This window comes from Lutjanus erythropterus, chromosome 1 (assembly GCF_056507025.1).
Source record: "Lutjanus erythropterus isolate fLutEry1 chromosome 1, fLutEry1.hap2, whole genome shotgun sequence".
Taxonomy (NCBI): domain Eukaryota; kingdom Metazoa; phylum Chordata; class Actinopteri; order Lutjaniformes; family Lutjanidae; genus Lutjanus; species Lutjanus erythropterus.
Window position 1 is genome coordinate 32,461,525 of NC_139317.1, and position 20,462 is coordinate 32,481,986.

A 20,462-nucleotide genomic window follows, 5' to 3' on the forward strand; every position below is an offset into this window, starting at 1 on the left:
TGTGTGTTTATGTGTGTTGGCTCTCTTTGGCCATTGTGCCGAGACAGGCCTGGCCCTGAGCCGCGGTGACATTTGCTTTGCAGTGAATATAAGGGGACGCGGTTTTCTGAGCACTTCTGAAAGAGGATACATTTCAAGCGGGGTTCAATTCAATTAGCACAAAGCAGACAGAGACAGACCAACAAGTAGTGCTTCACAGACCCGTGATGTGGGTAAAACGCAGACCAGTTTGGGAAAATATGCTCTATCCAGCCTTATTTGAAAACAAAAGTCTGTGTCAGAACAAAGTGAGGCCACCTGAAGCCATCAGTGTGTCAATTAGTTACAGGTTTCACGCGGATTATTAATCAGGGGCATCATCCCCGTGAAGCCCACAGCAGCATATCCGAGCAGAAACAATATAAAGCCTCGCAGAGAGGACCGTGGATCAATATTTCGCCAGCTCTGCAAAGTGACACAGCGTTGCAAGCGTTATAGATGTTCAAAATGACTATTACAGCTTGTTTAGGAATAAGCCTTTTGCTAAATGGCATCTGGTGAAACTAAACTTTTATAAATGAGGCCACTTGAGTTTGGCCTATATGGTCGTTTATGGCGGATGAGGGCGCATGCATGAGGAAACTGAATTAGCCTTTTGAAAATAAATCACATTGCTCTTGTTTTATTCTTTTGAACCCATAAATTAAATTATTGGTTCACCTTTAAAGTCTCGAGTTCTATAAATATCGTTGCTCTGCAAATCTATTTTATGATTTTTCCTCAAATCCTCACCCCCCCCCAAAATCAAGAATGTTCGTGGAAAATACAGATATATGTTGAATGTTAAAATATTTGAGAAGAAATTATTCCTCTCTGCGCTCTGTACTAAAAATGTGCATTGCGGTGTTTGTGGCTGGCCTTTACAGCATATTTGAAGTATAGGCCTTGAAAACACACCACAGCGCGCCAATCAATACAGAATAAAATTATAATTCCTGGAGGAACTCAGGCTAAGGCCTTTGATTCGTTAGAATAAACAAACCTAAAAAATATACGTTTTTATATGTGCTTTGTCTGTGGCATTTCTGGCGTCTTACAGATTATTATTTTTATTTAAATAAGGCCAGTATTTAAATTAGTAAACGAGTTATATGTTAAAGGAAATAACATAAGTCTATACTTACACAAATTAAAGTATCAGTAAATATTTATATATGGCATTGTTTAAATGTGTCTGAAGTACTTTATTCCGAGGCTGAGAAGCCAAGTAAAAAAATTACCAACATGAATTTAAAAAAATTGCCATTAATCTCACTGACAACCATCAGACGGCAAGCCAATATTACATTTAGAGCTAATGAGGGATCATCTTCTTTTTAAACATCTACGGTTTTAAATCCCGTATTAGGGCATTTAAGACGAGCTGGTGTAAGTTTTATAACTCAGATATGAAGAAATAAATCTCAGAGCTCTGATAATAAAACAACTTAAATTTGCTTCTCTTTGATTAAGGAATTTACTTTTTAAAAAAATCTTTCCCTAATTAATAAAAATGCCATCATGGCCGGACAGCAGATGCCGGACCTGCTGCCTTGCTCAGGGGTAAATCAACTGCCTCTTCTTCCCCTTGTGTTATTCCGCGTCACTTGCTCTGATTCGTGCACTCATGTGAAATTAATAAGGCATCACTTTACATTAAGGTGTCCATATGTCGCCCAATTACTCCCTGTAACTTTGGTGAGACTCCAATTATGTCAACAAAACCGTGTCAACGATAGCCAAGTCAGGCGAACCCACCGTGAGGATGCTCTAAATGTGCACCTCAAATCCAAATGACTTCCGTGGCTTTATGAACATCCATAATTAAATCTGGAGGAAATTGAAAAGCGTCTTCCAAATTTCTGGCGAGACTGAGAAAACTGTAGTTTGAGTGTATTTTTTTGGGCGCCCTAATTTCTCTGCATTCGATCATTTTAGCTAAAATAATTTACCATACTTTTAGATGACTGTACAGTAACTTGTATGACAAATATCTGACATTTTGTGAATTTACAAGGACAGGCTTCAATCACTACTACAGTAGCTGATGAAAGAACAATTTCCACACTATATTTTCTGGGATAAACGTAATGTATTTAAATCTAAACTACAATACCAGTCACCTTCAGGTATCAACATTTCTTCAGCAAGGTAGAACTATTTTCTCTAATTCTGGGCCTGATTTTACAGGGCTTATGCTTTTTCAAACAATTGTGTCAAATGAGATTAACATTTTCCATCTGATAAGTACAAGAGGGTGGGGCTGGTTTCTAATGAGTGACTTGACAACTCGTTTTCTGGCATAATCACCCTTTACATTTAAATCAAGCACACACTCATCTCTCTCTAGAGAAACTGCTTCAGATAAATAAAAACATTTACGATGAGTTCATTTTTTATTTTACAAAACAGCTAAATCTGAGTCTAAAGGTGTGTGTGCGTACGCATGCTCATCTATATTTGATATTTTACTTATTTAATCATCCTGTTAATGCTCATGTCTTTAAAAACAACTGCGAGTAAAGCAATCCCGCATTTTAAATACCACAGCTTGACTACACACACACACACACAGAGCTGCATTATGCAGAAAATCAATTCGTAATTCGTTATAATATTGCTCACTGAGGACTTCACACTATATTATTACCTTTAGTATTTAATGAGGCCAAATGTTTAATTACGAAACCTCTCCTCCAGACAACCTGTTTGGCCAAAAACTGGTGCCAGTATGCAGATATGACAGGTTTAAGATGTGTCGCAGCTGCATGCTGTAAGTTTGTGTCTGATGCTGTGCGTCAGACTTGGACGGCACTCTTTTGTCCATGTTTCTTCTCAACAGGGTGCCAGAGTGCAAAATGTCTGCATTTAAACTCCTGTTCTTCTGCGACACACATGAAAAACACACACACGCACACGCACGGACAACGCACACACACACACACGCACACAATCAGACTTTACCGCAGCATCCTATTCTGTCATGCATCTTTAACAGCCTCCAGCTCACTCCCATACAGCAAGCTTGAACATGAATGTATATAAACTCTTTAACTCCAACATACGAGTTGCAAAAAACCAGAGGATGCGCTCTCATCCGCGCGTCTCCTCCGTGTGCGTTTTCTCCCGTCCCACCCTCTCCCTCGTCCTCCTCCTCCGGCTTTCAGCTCCTCTCCACAGCTGCCACAGTCCCTCATCCTGACCGAGGTAAACATCCTCACAGCCGCTTCACGTCTCCGTTTCCAATCGCAAATTATCCGTCCCGCAAAAAAGCCTCTGTTTTCCAGCTCCGGAGCCGTGCTGCTCTCCGTGCTTTTCTCGATGCAGCCGCATTTGAATAGCTGGCCGGTGTTGTTATGGATCCGTGCGCACTGAAAGAGAATCAGTATGCAAATTGTTTCAGTATCAATCGAAAGGTTCGATCCGCCTGAGCGTCAGCCCCTTTGGCACGGGAGGCTCCTTTGCTGCATAAATGTTTATAATGATCCCATATATTAACACACACACACACACACACAGGAGAGGAGAGGAAATACTGCAGTGTTATTAAAATGTGACTAAAATGTTCTTTTGCAGGATAAATAAAATGTAAATTTAGGGATGCAGGGGGATGAGATGGCGCCTCAGAGAATCAAACTCAGACCTGTAAGGCATAAACACATTTTTATTAGTGAAATAATCCCCCACACACAATTACAGGGTTTATCACTTAAGTAAGACTAAGCTGTTTATATGTTACAATTAATATTTCATTTTTTAATTGATCTAATTTCTCTGCAATCCCTGGAGGCTATGTGTCTGAAAGTATAATCACAGCTTTGAACTTTGATCAAAAGACTGTTGTTTATTTGGATTAAACACCATAAATTCTGCATTTTGCACACAAAACACACTGTTTTATTTTGAAATTAGTTATTTAATGTTCAATAATGTGAAATAACGACATTTGTATGATTTATAGCAAGAATATGATGTTATTCACAGCAATAGCCTCACATTTTCAGGCAGAATTCCATATGCCTATCATGTTCTGATAATCTTACTAAAGCACAAAATCCAGCCTGGAGGAGTGAATCAATGCTCACAAACACACTGCAGAAAAGAAGCACCTGGTTGAGGATGGATAGAGAGAGGAAATGAAAAAGGGTAAATGTAAATTAGAGTGAGGAAAAAGAGTGCAGAAAGTGGAGCACATAGGTGAGGACAGGAGAGTTAAGGTAATCAAGATCAGGACACAGGCGAGGATGAAGGAAAAGGAGAGGAAGGGCAACATGAGGTGAGGGGAGAGGCTGTGGCTGGGGCAGGGAGAGAACGAGAGTGTGGTCAGGAGGAGATAAAGCGTGGAGTCCGTTATCCATCTGTTCCAGGGTTAGAGTTTGACCAGCTGAGGGGGTCAGGGGTGAAGGGTCACTGACCCGCTGGCTTGAGGGCTCTATGGTCAGTGCGCTCGCAGGTACACTGGAGAAAGGATTATAAGGTAAATAAAAAAAGGAGGATGCTTTTGTTTTGCACTGATACACCATCCAGGGTACAGACAGAAATTTTATTGTTGCACAAAATTAAGTATTATTAATACCATTTAACAATAAACGAATGGGTAGAGGTGCATTATATTTGTTTTCTGTGCTTCAAAGATTTTTTTACTTTTACTTTTAGTGTAAAATGCTGTGTTTTTATATACTGAACAGTGACATCAAAATATAGACATTACTCAGTCTGTAACATTACTGATAACACTCATCCAATGACTTTCATTAGCAGATACAATTTTCCCACTTATGTAATAGTAGATCTTTAAATTTCCATATTGAGCACTTAAGGGACTTCTAATAGCATGTGCATGCATACAACAGATGATAATATCAAGAGGATATTATTTAATATAAATTCCATATGGGCCATTTAACATTTTATGAATTTTATGAGTTTTATTACAGTGATTTGATGTGTTTTTAATTACATTTTTGATTGTGACAGATGAATTGTTGTGTCTCTACCCATATATTTATATGTATGTACTAACCATTGTCCTCTTGTATAGTTGGCCAAGTTCAAAATGAAACAATGAGGTGAAAGCTCTCCTGGCTGTTTATATATATAGCTGCCAGACCTGTAGAAATTACCTTAAAGGTACAGTTCACCCCAAATAAAAAATTATTTTTTTCATCTAGCCTGTAGTGCTGCTTATCCATCTAGTTTGTTTCGGTGTGAGTTGTTTTTGAGATATTGTCCAAAAATATACAAATAAGAAAACTTTATTATCCATCCATTATGCCTTTGGCTTCTCCAAAAAAATTATTCACTACACACTACAGTACATTGTCTCATATTACACAGTCATAAAAATACATATTTAAGGTAACCTGCAGACCTTGTTGTAAGCATGAACTGCCGTCTCTCTGCAACAGAAAGAAAATAGTTCCTGCTTAAAACTCGGCATTTGACACTATAACAATCTAGACAATTTGCACTACAGACCAGAGGAAAAATATATATTTTTAATTTTGGGATGAACTGTCCCTTTAATCTGTATTTCTAAGTTGTTTTTTAATAGTTTTGTCACTATTAAAAAGATATGAAGCATAGTGAAACTGTATGGCAGCTAAATGTAAAACAAATAAAGGAAGTTCTTGTGATTTTTACACATGTACTGCAGTAGTGTGTATGTCCCATTAGACTGTGGATATCCCTGTTTAAACTTTAATAAGTCTTTGAACAGGAGGGTCCCTCTTGATCAGTTAAAATCCCCTCAGCCACTTACACTATAGGAGGTGCCATATTTAATAACTATCCACCTGTTCAAAGTGATGTGTGCACAGCACACACACAGTGTGTGAAGATTTAACAAGGCTCTCAGTGGTTAGGTCAAGGATTGCTGTCCTTTACTTGTGCCTGAAAATCTATATCTCGGAAAGGGGAAGGATTATATATTTTATGTCAACAAGAGACTGTCCTCTCCTTTGTGTATGTGTGTGTATGGCTGTGAGTGGCTTAGCATTGAGCACAATAGGTCTCTGCAAGCATGTGTGTGTGTGTGTGTGTATGTGTGGGTGTGAAACTATGAATGTTGGTATGTATATCTGAGAGAAGGAAAAAGACTGATGAGTGTGTGCGCTTTGCCAGTATTTCTACACTTTTATATAAACAGGCAGGTGACGGCTGTAATCTGATGTACAATTAAATATATTCACATCTGAAAATTTCCTTTAATTTCTCTTTATTCAGTTAACACAAGCAGTTACATTTTCTAGACACGCAGACAGTCATTTAAAGGGCTTTTTTTGTCTTTTGCAAAATTGAATGAATGTAGTGTACAGAGTTCAATCCAGTCATCAAATTAAGTTTCTGAAGAAACATGGCCAGCATATTAACAGACTTGCCATCATGCATTGTGTAAGAGTCAAAACTCTCCTGAGACCCTTCTTTTTATAGTTTGAAGAAAACAACTTGCTGTGTGTAAACTTTAAGATAAGTCATGGTTATTTGTTTTCACAATAATGTAAACACTGTGAAAACGATGATTTTTTTTTTTTTTTTTATAGAAATGTTAAATATTAAAAAATGTTCACCAGCAAGACTGAGAAGTTGTTGGTTCCACTTAACATCTTGAGCTTATTGAACTTAATTTCACAAGTACAAATGAAGTAATATCAAATTTATTTAATTAGAAATGTTTGTTTATTGTTTTGAATCACTATAAAATTACCTCAACATCTTTTTTAAAACAAAGTTAAAACAAATAGTTTATCTTTTACAGTGTAATATAGTTTAAAAATAATGATCCATAGTGGAAGTGGCATGATGATAACAAAATAATTCTTTCTAAAAATAAATATTTTCTGTTTGCTTGTACATGAGCCTATAGTAAAATGAGGTTTCAGTTAATAACCTTGACAAAAAAAGTTAAATGACAAGATTTTTTCAGCATGAAATTGAAGACCAAGATTCCATTGATGACAGGAGTCTGTCTTATTTTAGTAATTTCCATTTCTCCAACTGTCCAATTTGTCATTCAGTGTTGCCTCTTGGTCTCTTTGCCTTGTATTATATTAGCATTGACCCTAAATATGCCTGTCATCAGTTTAACGGGTGTTTCTCTGAGTTTATCTGTGGTTGTTTCTTATATCTTATCATTCAAATAAATCATTCATATTCATTTATACTTAGAGAAATTAAGTGAACTGATCCCTGTCTCATTGCTTGCAGGCATGTGGTACAGCATATCGCTGCTTTCTCCAAAATGTCAGCTTTTCAGGAGATAAGAAAGACAGCCATGTTTTCAGTTTTGCGACAATGCATTTTTCAGATGATCCAATGGCTTTGTACATGTTTTGCTTGATTTAGAAAAATAAGAATAGTCTCAACTCATAAAGGAGAATGCCTTCCTTCAATTTTACCAAAAAATTCAAATAGATGGTTTTTGCAAGACAGTGAGGGTGTGAGCTGATGAGAACTCCAGAGTGATTCAGTGCAGGTGATTGACTGAGGATGAGTTTGTGTGTGTTGAAAAAATGTGGAAATAGATGACTGATGTATTTATTTTAGTATCTGTATGTCTTAATCATAATTAATCATGCATGACATGAAGAGTACAGTAGTGTTTCTGCGATTGTGTGTGTGTTTGTGGGTTGTGTGTGTGTGGGGACAGGTGGAGGGATTAGTAGGGAAAGTGGCTGGAGTATAAGGACAATGATAGCTGCATCTAAAAGAGGATTACATGGGTTCCCCCTGTCATCATGTACCTGCCATTATGGGATTATGGACACCACTTCCACCTTCTCCATTCAATGCCGCAGCGGAGGGCAAAGCCTTCAAAATATCTCCACACTCACACAGGCTCAAAGCCTCAACAAAGGAGGGGATGAGGGTGGTCTCGTGTAGGTCAACAGGTAGAGTGCAGTACTAAAGCTGTCTGTTGGAGTCTGGGGTTTAATATGTATCTGGAACCTACTGTTTTAACCCAAGACAGGACTGTATACACTTGTGGTGCATGGATAGAAATGTTCTTCATACAGCATGTTGACGATTGTAATAGTGAACAAGTTGTAGGTGCACACATGGATGCAACACTCAGTAATAAACACGGTTTAAACCCACTATATGCACACATAAGTGCATTTTATACATCACTGTTTAGTACCTTAGTAATTTTGTTTACATGTTGTTTTGATATGTATTTCATAGTGGTTAAAATTACACTATATCTTAAAATTGAGCCAATTCAATTATTGCTCATGTGAAGTAACTTTTGGCATTAATATGGAGAAATATATTTTTGGTAAGATGTTGAATTCTCCTGTTTTGGGTAGAGCTTGACCTTCGCAGGTCCATTTTTCTGTTTGTACATTGAGTAGCCAGGTGTCAATTTGTTATCAACCAATCAGTGCCAAGCTGCAACAAATAGAGAGGTGAAGTCCCTCCCCTGCTGGTAGTCAATGGTGAAAGACAAGTCAATTTTGGTCCTGTCTGAATTATGTCATGGATAATAACTGCCAATTTAAAGGATAATTTTACAAGTCAAGAGAGTTGATATTTTGCATTAAACTGTTAAGTATAAGAGTGTGACATCATGACTTTCTCCTTCCAAAAGGTAACCTGTTGATTCCACTGAGCGTCTGCACCATGGTTTTGATCTGTCCTCCACCAACAGCTTTTCAGAAGCATTTTGCCTGCCTGATTATGCTAAGGTTTAGTAGATTTCATAATTTTTCCTTGCTTTTTGTGCTTCTACCAAGGGTAAGTTTAAAAAGTTTAGTTTTTCTCTGTTTATATGAAAGCAAATCTCTGGTCAAGGTCTGGGTCTTTTATTCTGAAAACACACTGGATTCTTTTTGATGTGTCTGACTTCCTGCAAGCGTAATCTGCTCTGTGTAGATTTATATGACAGCCATCAAAAATACACTTGGAGCGTATGTTAAGCAGAGCAGACCAGAGAGCCACTTCTGGGACGTGCCACGGTGCTCCTGGTGGAATCACCAGCATAGACTAGAATGGCTGCGATCATCGTGGACGTGGTGCAGCTGTAACACGATGCTGCCGTGCCTGGTGAAATCAATGGCTTAAGTTAGCCACTGAAGCTACGATGCTTGTGTGTTTTCCTACCACGATGTAGTCACCCAAACAATGGGTCTTGCTTGTTTTTTCGCTTCCTGGCTGATAAAAGGACCAGGACTCACTGGATAAAACACTTCAGGTAAGATAACATTACAAAGGACAGCAATGTTCATGTTGATGATGTATATTGTGCAAAAAGTGAAAGGTAGATCAGTGAGCAGTTTATAAAAAACTAAACTAAACTACAACAACAAACCTAAGAAAAATTGCGACTTTTTCATTGTAAAATTATCTTTTAAATTGCCAAACATAATATGTATATATGGAAGGGGAAGGACTTCTTTCTCTTAGGTAGCCAGGTGTTATCAGCCAATCAGTGCCAAGTTCAGAGGGGTACGACTAAACTCAGAGTGAGAAACAAACATGACAAGAGAGACACAAGTGAAAAAATAGAGACAAGTTAAGTGCTGTTTTTTAAGTTCAATATACAAAAATTACTGTATTCATCAAAGATAAGAGCCAGTGGGTATATATGAGTGTTCCATTTTAAAATGGGAGAGTCACCCGTGTTTGAAGCCATTTTTCATCAATAATCCTGCGAATCCTGAATGAGTGGGGATCCTAAAAACAGTAATGATGTTCACATTCAGAAGTTCATGACTGTGAATTTTTGGATAACGTGCTTCGGTATCTGCCACACATACTGCTGTAGTAGAGGTACTCAGTATTTGCTGCTGCCAGAGAAACCTGGTTTTTGCACACGGACTGAGCCTCATGACGGCCTTTTTTTTTTTTTTACCGCTCAGCTCACTATTGGACAGAGGGTTTGAAAAGATGATTACTGATGATTACAACTTTTCAGAGTTTCCAAGGAAAAGTGAGTACAGACAATATTTTCCATGAAGATTTCAAATGTGCCAACTTAAATATTACCAACAACTGAGTAACAAGGTCCTGTGCATTATTTTTTAAAAAGTCATACTTAAATGTTGTTTTCCGTTTGTTCATATAACAAACTATAGTTTTGGATAAATGCATGGGAGTTACACGCACACTTTGTAAGTTCTGCCTCCAAGGGTCTCTTTCACATTAAAACAATAACAAAAGATACGGTCTGTAGCATGGGATTATGAACAACCACCGTAGCTGATGAAAATATATCTTACATGACTCGGGCAGAAATCATGTTCATAGACCAGGCGATATTAAAGTTTTATTCATGTAACATTTAGTACTGACTTCTTTCCTCACTGTCTGACACATCCAACATATCCTGCATTTTCCTGGAAGTTATGGCAACTAACAAGCAACAGCTAGCAGGAAATGCACATTGAATAAATTATGTTTGAATATTGTTGGAAACATCTGGGATAAGCACACAACTCAACAAAATATCTGTTTAGTGTTTTTAGATATGTTAATATGAAAATGTGACATAGTATAGCTTTGTATCTTTGTGGTTATATGTTTGATAGTGATGTTTTTCATGTGAAAAAATAATATATATATAATAAACTATAGTTATGGATAACTATAGGATAGGAGTCAAAGCTCAAACTGAAACAATAATCAAAGACATAGTTTGCTGACATTGTGAAGTGGCATGGGATCATGGGAGTTGTTTTCTTCACTTTTAAACAACCACCATTGCTGAATCTCTCATGACTCAGGCAGAAAACTTGTTCATGGACGAGGTAAATTTAAAGTTTTATTCATGTTACCTTGCTTCCCCTGTTTTCCTGGAGGTTATAGCAACTAGCTGGTAACTGCTAGCACAAAACTCATCATCACTTTGAATAGATTTGATTGTTGTTGGAAACATTTGGGACAATGTAAGTACTCAACTCAACGAAACATGTAAAATGTCTAGCAATTTTAGACATTTTAATGAGGAAATGTTACATATTATATATAGCTTTAAAGCTCATAATAACAGTACAGCTGTACAACAAGCTAACTTAGCCTCTCTGCACTGTAGTCAGTAAATTTACTTTAATTTGTAGCTCTTGACACATCTTGATTTCAGATATTAGTAGCTCTCGCCAATTCACCTTCCACGTAAAAAAACAATTAACAGAAGTAAAGGCGTGTGCCATAACAAGCCTGTAACCAGATTGAGAGGGCTACAGCTGAATTCACAGATACAAACATGAACACAAAACATGCTGGCAGTACAGGCCTGCTGCTGCATGAGGCACACACTGTAGATACAGACACACATTTAATGGGAGAAAAAAATGAATGGAGCTACGATTGTCCCTCACACACATACACACACCCTCTCAGTAACAGTGAATACAGATTTGGCACAGTCTCTCATGATATCTATTGTTCATTAGTCATTGTTATCCCGCTTTGATGTAGCTGTAATGGGCTTTAGATGTGTGGACCGGCTCCATAAAGACCCCTGTTTAGTAACGGCCACAGTTTAAATGCTCTTAATGTGGTGCCGAAGTGTGGGGAGGGGCCAGGAGCTGTAAATCACGGAGAAAGGGAGCAGGGGGGAGATTGGAGGTGAAGAAAGGAGCGATTGGAGAAGAAAGGAGAGGAGAGAGGAGACGAAAGGGGAGTGGGGAGGGAGGGGAGGAGGTTCAGGGACGAGGGAATGGAATCTGTGTGTGTGCATTCTGACGAGGCAGAGAGAGCCTTGGTCCGAAACTGCAGACGTGTTTACACAGCACAGGTTCACACAGTCTCTCGTATAAGTGCACACACACACACACTCACACACACACACACAAACTGAGCCCTCCCTCTAGTTAAGGTGCTCCTGTCTCGTGTGCATGCTTACGTTGAGTTTAGCATTGAGTTCGGTGACAGGGGATTAACCTAACGTAACTGTGTGTGTGTGTGTGTGTGTGTGATCTGCCTTGTTCCCAGTAGGGACAGAGCAAACAGACAGAGGCAGCTATCAGCCTCTCCATTGTATTCATCTGATCACTAATCTTCAATGGTTAAATCATTATCCATCCACCACCTCAGCAAACGGCCAGGCAAACACTACTGGGTTGTCACTGAGCAGCACCAGTCCTTAATACATTACTGCCACACACATGCACACAGACACACACGCACCCATACACATACACGTAAAAAGGCTCATAGATACAGGCAAACTCCATAACACAGCTAAAGCGAGCAAACTCCAGCTGATGCCATGAAAAGACATGTCCAGATATACTGTGAGCAATGTTGCAGTGGACTTGTTTGTGATTTCACCCTTTGCAAATGAGTAAATTAAGTGTTTAGTTATTTGTTCATAACTAATTTTATTACAGTAAATCAGCCCTGTTTCTACCCACTCTTGGTTGGGGACAGTTTGTAACTCCAAGCAGCTTTCCTTCCAAACTTCACCCTTTTTAAGGATGTCCTTATGAAATGGTTACGTGGATTGTATACAATTGGCAAAATATAAAGTAAAAACTTCTTCTATGCACACAAAAGGTTTATTTTTATTCAAATTTTGTTCGTATAATGTTTAAAATCGGTTTCCATCTGTAAACCAAAATCTGTAAAACAAGATAATCCATCCAGCTGATAGGTGTGGCATGTTGGGATACTGGTTAGGCATGAGGAGCGATTGGTTAGGGTTAGGGTGAGAGTATCAGTGTCAGCCAATGCAGAGCAGAGCAGTCATGACTTTGCCCACCTGGGAAAAAAACTGGTACTTGCAGCCCTATGTGAAATAGCCAAAGTTCAGTACTTTATAAATTATAAATCTTAATATAGTATATTATATCGTAACATAAGATGTGCTGCTTTAGTCTGTCATTGTCAATGTTGACTGCTGATTGAAAGGGAAGCCGAAACATCGAGGAAATCACCATTGAATTTGACCTAAGAAGATGGTCCTGGTTGGAGATGAGGCAAAACTGAAATATTCTGATAATCCAAAAATGTTACATTTGGAGCACTTCCTGGGTTTAAAATTTGGTTTAGGTGCTGTTTGGACAGGGACACATAGACATAAAGATCACACAAAACTTTAAGGGACTCTCTTTTAAAACAATTAAAATGCCTTCGTTGTCTCAGTATAGTCATGTTATTCAGCAGGGAGTCAAAAACTTTTTTTTAAGGTGTGACATGACCATGCTGCAACAATAAAAGCATTTGAATTGTTTTAAAATAGAATGCCTTGGAGTTTTTTGTGATTTTTGTTGAACAGACTGATGTTGACTTTACATTGCTTTCAGGTAGGAGGCGGTGTAAGTGTTGCGTTATGTTAACATTTAGGAATACACCCACAGGCAAAAATAAACAAATACAAGCATAGTGTATACAGGTACATATGTTTGAAATACATACACACACACACACATGCACACACAAAGACCGAGAGTGTTGCCATCTCCGGGTCTGAGGGGCCTCCATCACTCCCAGCAGGATACTCGGGCAAATCTAATTGCAGGTAAATGTGCAGTGCTGCTCTCTGTGGCTCCTGTGTGGAGAAGATGGGAGGAGAGGCCCAGCGACATGGTTAGTATTGGTCGGGATGACTGATCGGCCCTGCCCTAACTACATTAGACTGTGGAGAAGTGGCTGGCTCCCGTTCCCTCCCCCATGCACACCACTGCTGCTCCCTCCCAGCTCCTCCTCTGCTCCTTCAGAGATGGCAAAGGTACTCGGCAGGGCTTTGGCGGGGCTACTACGTGGGGGGCACTGGGCGTGACCCGTCCCCACCGCGGATCCCTGCGTATCAACCTCCAATAGAGAAGCCCACGGTTGATTGGAGCGTATTAGCAGGCTGTTGGGCTCGAGGTAGTCCAGGCCCGGCGGAGGGCTCTGCCATCTAAGATCTGATCAGAGGTTATTAGCAGTAAAGAGCCACTGTGGATGAGGGGAGGAGAGACATCATTTACAGGGTCAGAGCCTGGCCGCACAGAGCCGGCTGGGCAGTGCATACACACACACACACACACTGAAAAAACACACCAGCACACACACTGGACAGTAAAGGGCGGCTCATTACTCAGTGAGAGCTCAGGTTTCCAGCGTAGACCTCTCCATTAGACCCCCAGTTAGGGAGAAATGAATGGCTGCAGCTTCTCCGCACTCATAAACCATCCAACCGTCCACAGCAGGAGAAAATGAGATACAAGTAAAAGGAGGGAGGGGATCTTTGAGGTAGTGTGTGCATGTGAGTGTGTGTGTGTGTGTGTGTGTGTGTAGAGAGAGAGCACTGAGGGGTCTTAGGGGTCTTTGAGATGGAAATGTCCAGCTGGCCAGCCGTCTGCTGCCTGACCCCTGAGCTCAAGGTCAAAAGCCAGGGCCCCCAACCAACCGGCCACTGACCATACAGTACACACACAAACACACACACACACACTCAGTATCCACACATGTTCATGTGCTGCTTGTGTTTGCATGTGTGTATTTATGTGTGTGTGCTCTAAGAGAGGGGGAGAGGGAGCGTGCACTCTGCTCTGTGCGTGTAATTGATCATTTAATCTGGCTGACATCATAATCCCCGACGCGTGTTTAACTAACTGGCCGACCTGCGGCGGAGCAGAAGGGCTGAGTAATTATCTCATTTGGATACATTAATAACGAAGCATCACTCACCGTTACCTCGGCTCCACTGCTCCGGAATCAATCACAGCGCGCCGCAGAGTGTGTTTGCATGTGCAAGATTGAAGAAGAGAGAAAAGAGAGTGTGCGTGCATTTGTGTGTGTTTATTCTTGTGTGTTCACACTCATGTTCGAAGAAGCCGCATCGATGCGTTGCACCTCGAAGCACAGCGTCGGCCATCACACAGCCCAACCTGCAGCAGGAGCGAGCTAAAATGGAGACCGGTGCGTGTGTGTCGGCTTCTGTATGCATCTGCAGAATCACATTGGTGTATGGATTTGTAGGAGAGCCAAAATGCTCAAAAAATGAACCACAAATCAACAATATTGGCGGGGAAGCAATTGAAGAATCCAATCGAGAGATGAGAATATGAGAAGGATATGCAGTATCATTTTGTTTCAAACTGAAGTGCACATTCAAAGCCAGTTGCTTAAAGGACGGAGATACACACAAATGACAATCAAATTGGCAAATGGCAGCTGAAACAAAGAGAAGCTGACCCACGCATGTGTCCTTGTGTTTGTGTGTGTGTGTGTGTGTGTGCGTGTGTGTGTGTGTGTGTGCGCATCAGGGTCTTAGGAAAATTATTGCTATTGATTTAAGGCGGAGAAACGTGGAAATGTTACCAGATGGGACATTTAGCTGAGAGTGGCTTCAGATGAGACGAGTCATCCTCGAAAAGGCCAGGGCAGAGAGAGCTGCAGCAAATGCACATCACACCAAATGCTTCTCTCAGGATGAATCCGCAATTCACCATCAAATACAGAGGTATATTAATTCATGTGCATGGAGATTTTAGCTTGTATTCAAGATGTCTGAATTTGCTGAAACCAATGACTTGAAATGGATTCCTATCTAAAGCTAAGATATGCTGAATTTGTTGGTTACTGTTTGTAAACACTAGAAAGACAGTTAATTGTTGACGCTATACCACTTTTTTGGGTTGGTAAAGTGTCCCAAGCACAGCAAAATAAGGAAAAAATAAGGAAAAAACAGGCAGAAGGCAGAGTCTGCTGGTATAGACACCAGCATACACTTCTAGTGGGTCATAATGTCATGAGAGATTTTTTTGAAAGGAAAATCCTGCATAGTATCTCTTTGCATTAATAGCTTAATCCCTAATTTTCTACATCAATTTTTAGACTTATAATTTGTGTAAAATGCACATGGACAGTAGCTGCCATGTGTGATCAGCAGTGTATCTGATGCTCAGACAGTGAGTGGGTTTAAGAAAACAGTGTGCTCACAGAAGGCACCACACACATGAGAAACCAGACCTGAAGCACTGGAAATCACATACACAAATTAAAATGGTTGCTATTTTTGAACCATTTTGATTACAGTTGAATTTTTTTCTGAAACATAACTCTGTGGAATTTACTACTAAAAGTCAGACTTAGTCTTCAGTAAAACTGAATCACATTCACAGAGGCACAAACTTGGTAGAAAAGGTTTTCCCTTGCCTATTTTTTTTTACTGTTATGTTTTGTATGCATGTCTGTCACAAAATAAGCAGCAGTAGCACTGATATTAAGATCACAGGCAGAATTATGAGGCTTTGTGCCTTCAGTCGATGTCAACAAACCCCCATATTCGGCCCACACCTTGTCGGCTGAATAGTTGTTGGTTACTGAAGGTGCATCATGAGACAGACTGGATGGCCACACAACTGATTTAGAATGAATGTGAATTTGCAATCAGGTTTGTTGTATGCAAAAAATCTACAGGTATACATATACAGGAATTTGTCTCATTAATTAAACATGATTATACTAGCTTTATTTATTCACATAAATTTAACTTTTCAGATCAGTTCAGAATTTACAAACACACAACTTGCTCTTCTAACTTGAAGTGTTTTGACACTGAAATGATGAAATGATAAGTTGAATGAATGTATTGTACAGAGTTCAATCAACTCATTAAATTCAGTGTCTAAAGATGATCATCATATCAGCAGACTTCCCAGCATGAATTGTGTGAGAGTTAAAACTCTCCTGAGAAGGTGTCCCCATATATTTCAGTTGGTAGGGCGTGCGCACCACGTGTTGAGGCTATCAGTCCTCTGCAGATTCTGCCAGTTCTATTCCCGCCTGCAGCACATTTGCTGTGTGTCATCCCCTCTCGCTTCCCCCCTTTCCTGTCATATCTTCAGCCGTCCTATCTAAATAAAAACAAAAAGACCCCCCCCAAAAAAAAACTCTCCTGAGAGCCTTCTTTTCAGGGTAAAGAAAACATACAAAGTGAAAACTTGCTGTGATTCTTTCATACACTTTTAGATAAGTCAAGGTTGTTTATTTTCACAAGAATGAAAATACTGTGAACCATGATGAAGGTTAGTCTTGACTTTAATCACTACTCACTTACATTTAAACATTTTTAAATGTACATATTATTTTTGTGATGATGCAGGAACAAAGTAGCTCCAACAGGAGCAGCTGCAGCTGGAAGTACTTTGTGTGAAAAGAAGAGCTGCTATTCAAACTGAGAACATATGAAAGGAAATCCAATTTGTTTGTAATGTTTTGCTCAACCTGATACCTCAAGCTAACGTGTTTCTCACGTACAACTGAATTAATATCAAGTTTATTTGACTAGAAAAGTTTTGTTGCTTGTTGCTATTATAAAATTACCTCAACTTGTCTTTTCACATTCAGTCAACATAAAATTTAGGGCTGCCTAGTCACTAACCTTTTAACTTTTTAAATTCAAAAGTCCCTTTGAAATAAACCAATAAACAAGCTAATTCAACTGTACAATTTTGGACCAGTGAATGGATAATGGTGAATGTTTAAAAAAATACTGTGTTTACAAAAAAACCCTGTGAAATCAAAGTTTTACTGCATCAAGTGCAAATAACAGACTTGATGTTTAAGAGCCTTAATTCATCCAAAGATTATTTTTCGATGCATTTCACTCACACTGCTATTCAGTCATGCAGTGCAGTTGTTTGAATTCACTCCTCACAGCAGCTCTCATCAGCTAGTGTGATCATCACTTAGGTGGAGTGACAGGAGAGCTCCAAGGCTTTTCTCAAGAGGCAGCCTGATGGTGGGGGCACCTTCTGACCAATGAGTTTACAGCCTCTGTAACCTCTGCAGGATGAGTGAGTTATGTTTTTAGAGCAGATTGTCCCTTTAACCATCCGTCCTCAGTGACCACTGACCGCTGTCCGTCTGCTCTGGTTCAGGTTAGGAGCCTCTCAGTAGAGCTGTTCAGATTACACCAACAGCTCAATAGAGACAAACTCAGCATGCTGCAGCACATGCACACATGCACAGACGCGCACAGACACACACACACACGCACATGCACATGCACATGCACACACACACACTGCACAATCACAGTAAACTCTATATGACGACACACATGCCTGCACATAGACATTAATTTCATTTAAGTGCACCTAAACACATCTGGAAACGTGCACTCACACACAAACACATACATGGACACACAGATATACACACACACACACAAAGAAAGCCTGGCAGTCTGGTGTTCTTCAAGTTAATTTGACACAGAATCGATTTGATCCCTCGTCATCTCAATAATGATAGAAAAGATGCGAAATGCAATAGAATCTCTGAAATCTAATATTTTGGGGTCAAATCGTTTAATGAAGAGCAATCTGACTCTGGACTTTCACTGTTTGTACTGCACGCTATCTATTAGGATGTTGTTTTTCCAGATGCTTTGTTGGATTATGGTTAGCTCCAAATGATACTGCAAAATTGTCTAAAGGAACTCTAACAAATCAGGACAATTACATTTAAGGCATATGGCAGATCAAGCTCTTACCTAGAATGACTTAAAGGAACAGTCCATAGCCTGAACAGGAGACAAAAGAGTCAAAACAAAAGTCTAAACCAGATATCATGCTCAAATTGATTGACTCATTTTTGACAGTTATAGTGGTTAAAACACCAGATAATCCAGGTGTGTTTCAAAACAGCAAGAAAACAGGCCTATATTTTCAGTTATAACCAGATGATAAGATGCCACTTTAGATGGACAAAATAAGACAGATGTTGGGTTTTGGTGGGCGGACAAACTCCTAATGCACTGATAGTAATAGAAGAAAAGCATTATGAGTAACTAAGAGATGTCCTTCTGCAGATATACTCTTTACCAAATGAATGTGATGGTAGACTCAATTAAAGGGATGGTTTAGATTTTTTAAGGTAGGGTTGTATAAGGTGTTTTTTTGATAGTCGTTGTATTAGCTACAGAGGAGGAGAAGCAGAGAGCAGCACCAGCACAGAGGCTAAGCAATAAATAAGGCAAAATCAGACATTTTACTTAATTAACAGAACACAGGAGTTGCTGGTCTACCATGGCCTGTTAGTCTGTTTGTGTTATTGTGTGACTTTGGTGAATCAGAACTATCAGAAATAATAGATCAAGGAAGAGGGAAATCAACAACTCCTGTATTCTGCAAGGTAAAATTACTGATTTCACTTATGGAGTTTTGTTGATTTGGGGAGAGCGATGTTTGGCTCATGTGACAGCAGTTTCCTGTCAGAAAAAAAGCTGTCTGACAGCAATTGAAGAGGTGAAAATAGTCTTACTTTTAATGTAAACTTAAACTGATGTTGGCTTTCTTTAAGTTAAGTTTTTTTGTTAAGTGGCTAAAATATGTTTTGTTTCTGATCTTATCCACAGTAGTTCAATGCTTAGCTTCTGTGCTGGTATCCCTCTCTTTTTCTCCTCACTGAGGCACGCCGACTGGCATGAACTGTGGGTAATCTAGTGACTATGGATAAATAACTCATAGAACCCAGAATCAAATAATCTAAACTACATCTTTTAAATACTGCAGCCATGTAGGACACTGGCCTTTATGTGTGCAAAATGATTCCAAATTAGCTTACAAATAGAAAATTTCTTTTGATACATAAGTTCTGTATATTAAAATACAGTATAGGTATAGGCAACTATATTATTTGAAACACATAGTAAGAAACAACCCCTCGACTGACATCTATTCCTGTCGAGGCTGATAATGACTGTGATTGTGTGTCTGAGCTGCAGCTTAGTGAAAAGGGACCTTTGAGTTGTTTATTTTCACAATCACGTGCAGCAATCATACTTTAACCTTATATGTGAGTGCTTTGCGGTTCCTTACATGGGTGTGTGTGTGTGTGTTTCTGCAAGCGTGTGTGTATGTGATTACCCATGCTGTTATCAGCGGCAAGCCGCCATTCACTCCGGCTGAAATGAAAGGTTTTCCTCTGTCACAAAGCAGTTTCTTTGTTTCCATGGTGCTATGATTCTGTCAAAATCCCAGAGAAAACAGAGGGGGGAGAAAAAAAATCAATGTCCCCCATCACCAGCAGCAGTCTCAGCCTAGCAGGCTGCCGCCATGCAAGTACACACGCCAACACATGCATACACAGACAGTGGGAGACACAAAAACAGAAAAAAAAGTTGCCCTTGCGACAAAATCTGTTTATTTGATTTTTTCACTGAAGGAAGTGGACAACTGTATATCTTGGATATTTCTGATAATAGCAGCTCGAAAAGATAATGATCCAGAGAGGTTAAAAAGGAGAAGTTTTCTCTCTTTTTGTACCATATAACCAGTAGATTCGGAACGCATTGACGATGTTTACAGTAGCTGCCTGCGGTGAGTGAGAAGAGCAGGGAGTGTAATTTACTCTCACACTCTCATGTCTCACAGCAGGTCTTTGTCATTATTACAGGATGTGTCTGTTAGAGTAGAGTCAGGTTAGCGCAAGATTCTGGAAGAAATCCAGAGTTACAGGCTATAAGACATGAATGGCATTCATTGTTTCATGGTATTTGTCATGTTGTT